Source organism: Chaetura pelagica, unplaced genomic scaffold (assembly GCF_000747805.2).
Source record: "Chaetura pelagica isolate M959 unplaced genomic scaffold, ChaPel_1.0 scaffold159, whole genome shotgun sequence".
Lineage (NCBI taxonomy): Eukaryota > Metazoa > Chordata > Aves > Apodiformes > Apodidae > Chaetura > Chaetura pelagica.
In genome coordinates, this window is record NW_009954555.1 from 3,264,390 (window position 1) to 3,273,589 (window position 9,200).

Sequence of the window (9,200 nt, forward strand, 5' to 3'; positions counted from 1 at the left end):
GGGGGGGGGAAGAGAGAAATCATTGGATCTTTTGTTTAAAATGAGGCCAGCACAGGGTTAAAACTTCCTCATCAGAGATCTCATTAGCAAGATCCTGCAGGCTGCCTTGATTAACACCTTGATTAGGTGTTAATTTGGGAGGATTGGAGTATAAATAGAAAAGCCCAGGGCTAGGAAGGGATTTTCTGCTTTCTTTTGTGTCTCTTCTCCTTGAGCTGAAGGCAGGATCCTGCTCATCAAGAGCTGGAAGATTAACTGGAAGAAAGTGAGTTGTAATTATAATTTGGATGGTCATGAATGCCTGACCTGCTGGTGGGTGGTGGTGAGTTGTGTTTTGTGGAGCTGTGTCACCCTGAAAAGGCTTATGGAAGGGAGCCTGAGGTTGCCAGGGCTGAGTCTTGAGGGAGAATGTCCCTCCTGGGATGTTGGTGGGTTCTGAGCAGGTTCTTCACTACACACCTCTGTTGCCCTGAGCTGATTGAGATGAAAACCAGCTTTGGGGTGAGCTGTGGGTCTGTCCCATTATTCCAGACCACAGCTTCAAGCTGAATTAGTGAGAGAGTCTGAGAGTGCAACAGGGAGGTTTTTAGGAAGGGGTGAGCTTTTTCCTAGACAAATTCTGCTGAGCTTTCAGCAGAGAGAACAGCTGGAAGAAAATTGTCCTGAGCTTTCATGGAGAGAGAGGGAGGGATGTGAAGCTGGGGCATCAGGAGCTGCTGCTCCCAAACCCTGGGGGAGGTACTTTTATAAAAGCTATTGAAAAACTCAGATGCCAGGCTCCTTCTTCTGCCCCTGCCTTCTGAAGCAATTTCCTGGTGATGAGAAAGGTATTTTCAGAGCAGCAAGGAGCAGAAAAGCCTGAGCCCCCAGGGGCAGGTTAATAAAACAGCAGTGAGTTCCAGGGCTGGACTCCTGGAAGTGGAAGAGCCAGCAAATGATCCAGCCAGAAACCTCCTGGCAGGAAATCCTGTTGCGCAAATCTCTTTCCTTCTTACTTCCTGTGCTGTCGTTTTAATTGATTTTGGGGGGGGGGTTTAACATCAAGAAGGTTGTGGAGGGGACTGAGCTCTTGCTGCATCTGGATTTATTCTTTGTGCTTGGATTTTTTTTTTGCCTCTCGGGTGCTTTTGAGAATCTCTAAAGCTGAACTTGCTGAGATGCTCTGGGGCTCTTCCTGCTCCCTCTGGCAGGTTTGGGAGGTTTGGATTGGGAGCTGGTGCTCCTCAGGGTTCAGTCTTCTGGGAAGGGGCACAGAGGTGAGAGGGGCTGGTGGAGGAGTCAGGGAATGAGGACCCTGCAAAAGGCAGGGGTTTGCATCAGGCTGGGGAGAGAAGCTCTGCAGGGGAGCAGAGCAGGTTCCCTCACACTTGTGCAGGTCTGGTAACTGTTCAAGGTGCCTGGGATGCCTGAGGCTCCTTCCTGTGGTGCAAAATTAAATGTTAGTTGCTTCTCTGGTGGTGTATGTCACATATGGACAGGGCTGGGGTCTTGTCTGGCTTTACGTACACCACATGTACATGTTTGTGTGCTCAGGACTTGGCAGGAGCCTGTAGGGAGGCTGGGAAGAGCCTCTGCACAGGGTGTGTAATGATAGGCCAAGGAGTGATGGTTTTAAGCTAAAAAAGGGCAGATTTAGGCTGGACATCAGGAAAAAGTTCTTTAAGATGAGGGAGGTGGATCAGTGGAACAGGCTGCCTGGAGAAGCTCCTCTAAGGGACTCACACAAGCTCCTAGACCTGCTTGCCTGGTGGAGTTTTTTTTCTGCATGTTCAGGCTTCTAAATCCAGCTGGGCTTCTAGGAATGACCATAAAACAAGAGTCATCTCCCCTGCTTCCTGTGGTCCCTGCTCCAAAGGTTCATCCATCACCTTGCACTGATAATGGCCAGTGAAATGGGGAACTTGGCCTTTCCCCCTTCACACCAAAGCTCAGCTTTTTAAAAAGAACCTCTCCATGAAGCAGTAAATTAACCAGTCCCCAAGACAAATAAACCACCAACAACCCCCCCAAAAAAACCTCCAGGGGCTGCAGAAATAATGACACTATGTTTTAAAAATTCAGTAGCAAGTTGCTCAAGAATATTCTGCTCTTGGCCTCAGCAGGACCCACTGGGGCTCTTCTTGCCCAGGCACTGCTGCTTCATTTCATAAACACATTAAAGTGAATTTTCACATATTTTTTTACATTCTGGGTCACCTGCTGCAGGACCCTGATCCCTTCAGACTGCTGAGACTTTCACTGCCATGGATTTTTACGCTTATCAAGCCAAAGGAAAAATCCCACCCAAGCAAAATGCAATTTGCTGTTTATTAAACCTTAAATGGAAGACAATCTATCATGGAAAAGCATCTCTTTTCAATGTAATGGTAATTAAAGCTATATATTATTGCAAGCATTACAACTTCCATGCACTTCCACACCCATCTATGTAGCTTAAATTTAATGTCTGTACTCCCAGCAAGAGCCTCAGGAGTGATTCCCAAACCCCCTTTTCTCCTTCCCTCCCCTTCTCCCTGTGTTGAAATGTACAGATCATGTTTGCAAAGCCCTGGAAATTGAACAAGACTCAAACCTTATTAGCTGTAATTCCTATAATTACCATCCTTGATCAATTTACCTTCCACACTAAACATGCAGAAATGAATGTTTCATTAAGAATGATGAATATTTATGGTTTTCCAACCTCCCACCTTTGCCTGCTTGACAAATATTTGCATGTCAAGGCATTTTGTTTTGGAACAAAGAATGAATAGCTAGGGAGGGGAAAAAAAACCAACCCCAATCTATAATATCATCTGTACAGTTTGCAGAGAACAACTTCTAGTGCTGGAAAAGTTTAGTTAACAGGTGTCACAACTCCCTGTGACTCTGCCATGGCCACATAGAAATGGTTTAAGTGGAAAGACTGATCCCCCTCCTCTCACAAATGAGCTGATATTTGGAGGGGTGGGGATTTGTTGAAATGGAGGGGAAGCTGCAGAGTTTTTATCAGTGTTACATTCCTCTCCACAAATGGCTTTGTTGTCTTTCTACCCCTGGGTGATGCTTTTCCAGGTTTTTCAGGTTGGCTTTAATGTTTAGGATGGGATGAAGCTGCTTGGGAGGTTGTGGCCCTGGGGTCACCCCCAGGTATTGAGCCTGATGAAATAATCTTTATTAAATATTTCTATGCAATATGATGAAAGGCTGTGAAACTAAGGCAGGAAGGCAACAGAGGGTGGTTCTGGTTTGGTCAAAAAAACCAAAGGTCTTTAATTCTGTCAGGAATTATAGTTACCTTGAATAAGAATATGTTCTTTTTGGATGCTTCTTGTCCATGATTTTTGTTGTGGCCTGTGAATTGCTTCTCTCACACCCTGCTGGAGCACAAGCAGGTGTTGGTTTATTCTGGGCTCTGGATGTGTGAAGGACCAGGTATTTCCTTACACGAACATGAAATGTCCTTTGAGTCAGCCGACAAAACTGACTTAACACGGCATCTCCACACAGCGCTGAACCCCCTCTGCGTGTATGGGGGGGGGAGCAGCTGCTGCAGGGGAGGAGCCGTGGCCAGAAGCAGGGGCAGGACTAGGTCCTGTCTGATTGGCTGAAAAGCCCGGAAATGCAAAACTGGCGCCGAAGAACCCCATGAGAGAGGCAGCGCGACAGGCCCCCCCTCTCTCTCTTGCTCGCTCTCTCCTCGTGTGCATGATTTTTGTTGTGGCCTGTGAATTGCTTCTCTCACACCCTGCTGGAGCACAAGCAGGTGTTGGTTTATTCTGGGCTCTGGATGCATCAAGTCTATGATGGGTTTTCATTCATCTGCTGCTTTTAAGCTCTCAGGGTTTAGAAAGATTTACATTTCAAAGGCCCATGTTGTAGTTTAAATGGCTAAGATTTGAACTGTCCTTTGCCTTTGAACTGACAACACCTTGCCTGAAAAGGGAAGGGGCTCCCAGAAATCAGGGAATTCTCTTCATATTCCTCACTTACCAGTTAAATAACCTGGGAGTGACAACTGAGCTGCTCTGTGTGTCTGGAGCACATCAAGATGCTTTCCCAGTTAACAGAAATATGACCAGGGGATTGGCAGACCAGAAAATGATGTCAGTGCTGACAGTCATTCTCTTGACAAGGTAAGTCATGTTTTTATTTCTGTTCTGTAGGTCACAGCTGCTGGAGAGCAAGAAGTCTCTGCCTGGCTGGGTGTCACCCAGGTGCTCCTCCAGGAAAAGTGAGGGATGAGTAAATGTATTTGTGAAAAGGAGTAGTATTTCCCACCTGGTAGGCATTGTCTGAGCCCTATTACAATATTATAGATACCTTCTATAGTCTTTAAAAAAAGCTTTTGAGCTTCTCCTTAATATGAATGCAAATCTACTGGTGAGGTTTTGTCCTGTAAAGCTGATTTGAAAGAGGAAAGGCTGAAACCTTCCTGTCTGTGCTCTGATCAAAAGCAGACCTTGGGAAGTGGCTGTAGGAAACCAGCAGGGCTTCCTCAGTGAAGAGCAACCTGGAGGTGTGAGATGTCACTTAGAGGCACCAGCAGGGCAAGCAGCCCAGCAGGCAGAATTCCAGAGTGGAAGGTTAAAGATCATGACTAACCTGGGGTGGTGTGAATAGGAGTCCCTGGAAGAACTGATGCTTTAATGGGTGGCAGGTGAAGTGCTTCAGATCTTCTTTCAGGGAAAACTTGTCAGCATTGGTACAGATCCCAGGCAGGATTCCCACCTTGGTTCTTGGTATTCCCTGAAGAATGTAATTGGAAAATAAGGAATAGAGATTGCTCAGAGCCATCCAGGTTTCCACAGCAACCTCTAGTCTCATCCCCATTCCCCAAACCCACCACAGAGAACAGCTGGTCCTTGTAGGAATTTCTTCCCTGTGAGGGTGGTGAGAGCCTGGCCCAGGTTGCCCAGGGAAGCTGTGGCTGCCCCATCCCTGGCAGTGTTGAAGGGCAGGTTGGATGGGGCTTGGAGCAGCCTGGGCTGGTGGGAGGTGTCCCTGCCCATGCAGGGCGGTGGGAATAGATGATCTTTAAGGTCCCTTCCAACCCAAACTGTTCCATGACTCTGTGATGGTGGTTTGGAAACAAACACTCAGGTGAGGGTGGTTGTGCCTTGAGCAGCTGCCCAGGGCAGCTCTCTGTGGCAGGGGCCCTGCAGGCAGCTGCTGCCCAGATGTGTGCTGTGCTCTCTGCTTTGCTTCCCAGCTGCCACGTGACGTGCACAGTGAGAGTGGTTCTGGCTTTGTCTCTACAGGGAAGCCTTGGGAGCTGTCTCAGCCAGTTGGTAAAAAGCCACAGACCAGGAAGCTGAGAAGACAGAAGGTTTCAGTTGTGTGCAGGAAGCTGGGGCAGAAATCTAATTCATACAAGCCCTGCACAAGCAAGGCTAGATCTCAACCTTCAGGATGCTGAGGGACCTCCTAAGCACAGCACCAAGTGTGCTTTCCTCTTGGCTGTGCAAACTTCTGGAGATGCCTCCATATCACACAGATTGACTGGAAGTACCTACAGAGAAAATGGAGAAGATGATCATAGAATCCCAGACTGGTTTGGGTTGGAAGGGACCTCAAAGATCATCCAGTCCCCCCCCCCTGCATGGGCAGGGACACCTCCCACCAGCCCAGGCTGCTCCAAGCCCCATCCACCCTGCCCTTCAACACTGCCAGGGATGGGGCAGCCACAGCTTCCCTGGGCAACCTGGGCCAGGCTCTCACCTCCCTCAAAGTGAAGGATTTCCTCCTAATATTCAACTTAAGTCTCCCCTCTCCAGTTTTAATCCATTCCCCCTCATCCCATCTCTCCCTGCCCTTGTCCCAAGGCCCTCCCCAGCTTTCCTGGAGCCCCTTCAGGCACTGGGAGCTGCTCTAAGGTCTCCCTGGAGCCTTCTCTTCTCCAGCCTGATCTAAAATAATATTTTGTTCTCCTTTCTCACAGCCTGCCAGGAGTTGATAGATGAGATCTTTCCTTTCAGTGAGGTGCAATCATGGTTGTTTTGTTCATTTTGGAGCAATTTGTAATTCTCTGCCTGGGAAAGGAATGATAATTTTGACACCTTTCCTGCCAAGCACTCAAGACAACACACAACAAACCCCTGCAGAGCTGTGCCTGCCAGCAGCACTTCCAAGAGATGTCTGGACATGTTGTGTGAGGAAAAACAGCTGGATGGGATCATTTAAGGTAGTAAAAATGGTTTGAAAAGCACTATTGAAGCACAGGACACACATTTTTGAAAGTTATGAATAATTTGCCTGATGGTTGTTACTTCTTGTAGTATCTTGCATGGTTTTGGTCACACCATGAGACTTTCCCTTGTCTCTCACTTCTCCCCACCCTCAGACTGGAAAGGTCACTGCAAAAAGCTCTTGGAACTGGATGTCTTGTTAATGAACTCAGTGGGAAAAGAAGTGCTGATGGGCAGCAATCTGGTTCTGAAGGCCTGCACTTCAGTTCTTTAATGCTGCAGTGGCAGGAATAATGGGACCAGTGAGAAAGACAGATTTAGTGTGTTCTTGAGGGGTTTTACCAGCATCCAGCATCAGTTTCAAGCAGTTTTGGCTCTCCAGGGTGCTGCTCTCTGCCCAGCTGTGCCTGCCCATCTGCAGAGCCTCTTCCTGCCTTGTAAATGAAGATATTTCTTGCCCCTAAATGCAAACCTCACAGTTTCTGCCTTTCCTTCCCCCATCTGGATGTTTGAAAGCAGCACATCTAGTCCTGCCCAGGCAAGTGGGAGAGAAACTGAGTTGTACAGAGTCACTGGTTGTGGAGAAATACAAGAAGTGTGGGTGTCAACTACTAAACTATGAATAGGATTTAAATCACAGCCTCTTACATGGGTTAAATCTGTGAGGCAAGAAGAATTCCAACCACACTGTCAGTGGCTTCAGCCAAGTGTCTTTCTCTTGTGAGCTGCTGAGAGAAGGTCAGGGTGGGGAAGGGTCACAAAAAAGCCTCTGAAGCTGCAGAACAAATTTCAAGAGGCACATTCATGAAGTGATGCAAAACCACTTCCTGGCTAGGGTGTCACTGCAGGTTTTCTAGCTAGTGGAGAGAATAAAAAGGCTTCATCTTTGAAGAGAGAAGGATGGATTGGATCCTGAGGTGAAGCAGTGCTTGTGACTCAACATACCTGTCACAGGATCACTGTGTGTGGTTTTGCACCCAGCAGCTTCACTGGATCCCAAGGTATTTATGAGCTGCTTGAACTGTTCTGCTCACATGCAAATTGAGCATCTCACTGTTCTGTGTGACCACAAATGCCACCAGCAGCAACACTTCGTTGAACTCTCAGCACTTTTGCTGCTCTATATTTACCAGGAGGTGCATTTGTTGGGTGCTGCACAGGGAGCAGAAAGGAAACCAGCTTGTCCACCCACTTGCCCTGTGTTCATCTCTCTGCTGCAAAGTGCACTGAATTATTCCTTGTCTCCCCACTTTGTGAGAGAAACTTTATCCCACTGATTTCTTCAAACCTGAGCACTGAGTCTTTCTCTCAGGTTCTGTGATCAGCTTTGAAAGGTTGCACCTACTTTGGAGGGGGGAAAAAAAGCCAACAACCAGTAACTTGCAGGTCTTCTGAGGTGTCCAGATGAGGAAATTTGCAAAGAACTTCATTTCATTTTCATCTGCACAGTTACATAAATATTTAGTAAAGCTGAATGTGAATTTTCTGGGTAAATATTTTTCTTGATTACACTCGACTATGTGTCCAAAACCACTTTGGATGTGTAGTGAGAGGACAAGGTGTAAAGGATTGAACAGAAGAGGTTTGTAATTAGACAGGAGGAGGAAATTCTTTGCTGAGAGGGTGGTGAGAGCCTGGCCCAGGTTGCCCAGGGAAGCTGTGGCTGCCCCATCCCTGGCAGTGTTGAAGGGCAGGTTGGATGGGGCTTGGAGCAGCCTGGGCTGCTGGGAGGTGTCCCTGCCCATGCAGGGGGTTGGATCTAATGAGCTTTAAGGTCCCTTCCAACCCAAACCATCCAGTTACTCTGTGTGACCCAGGAGAGAGCAACGTTCAGATAATTTAAATATGTCGAAATAGAGACATGTTTAAGCACCCTATAGAATCGGTACCTTTACCCCAACGACGTTTGGCACCGCCCGTGACCTTCGCATCTTAAATTTGTTGCAGCAGGAGCTCCTCGGGACGAATCTCCGCCTCTGGAGAGGCGGGGACCTTCTGCGGCGGGGAGGTGCCGGTTTGGGATTGGCAGGGGCAGCTTTTCCCCGCCACCAGCCTTGGTAGTGCCCAGGAGTTGTTAATTAAGGCTGAGCAGCTTTGCTGTCCCTCCCCGGGCGTCCGCGTCGCCGGGCAACGCACAAAATGGCGGCTCCCGCGCGGGGTACGCTGGGAGTTGTAGTCCCGGCTCCGCATGTTTCTCCGCCTGCATGCGGGGACAGGACTACACTTCCCAGCGGGCACCGCGCGCGGGGGAGGGCCCGCCGCAGGGAAGGGCGGCGGGCGGGGGTTTCCCTGCGGGGAGGCGGGCGCAGGCGGCGCGCGGCGCGGGGCCTGCTGGGAGTTGTAGTTCGGAGCCTGCGGCCCGCGCGAGGGGGCCCTGCGGGTGGGGCCGAGAGCGGAGAACTACAACTCCCAGCATTCCGCGGGGCGCGGCGGGCAGGGCGCCGCCTCAGGGCGGGGGGTACGAACGGGAACCTGGCGCCGGGGCTGCTGGAGGGGGGTCCCGCAGGTGAGGGGAGGAGGGGGAGGCTGGAGGCGGCACCAGGCCCTGCAGGCCCAGGGCTGCCCTGTGGGGAGGGGGGGGCAGGGCAGGCCCCTCAGGTGCTCACCGGGCGGGGTGAAGCCCAAACAGCCCCTCAGGCCGGGGGAGCAGCTGCATTGGGGGGTGAAGCTGGGGAAGGGTCCCTCCCCTTCCTCCTTCCTCCTCCTCCTCCTTCCCCAGCCTTGTTAAAACGGTTTGGTTCCCCCATCCCCGTGTCCCTGAGGGCGCCGTGCCCTCGCCAGGCTTTAGGAACCTTTAAGATCATCTTTCTCACCCATAAAGCTTGGGGGGCTGGTTTTCCTAACACCCCACCTCAGTTCACCACAGGGTTTGGGGTTTTTTTTGGCAACCTGGGTCTCTTCAGGGTGGTGGGTTTCAGTTGGTTGGTTGTTTGTTCCTCTGGAAACACTTCAAGCAAACATCTACCTCTCTAACACAGATATTTTGTTGCACTTTAGGGGGTGAAAGAAAATACCTCAAACAAAACAAAACAG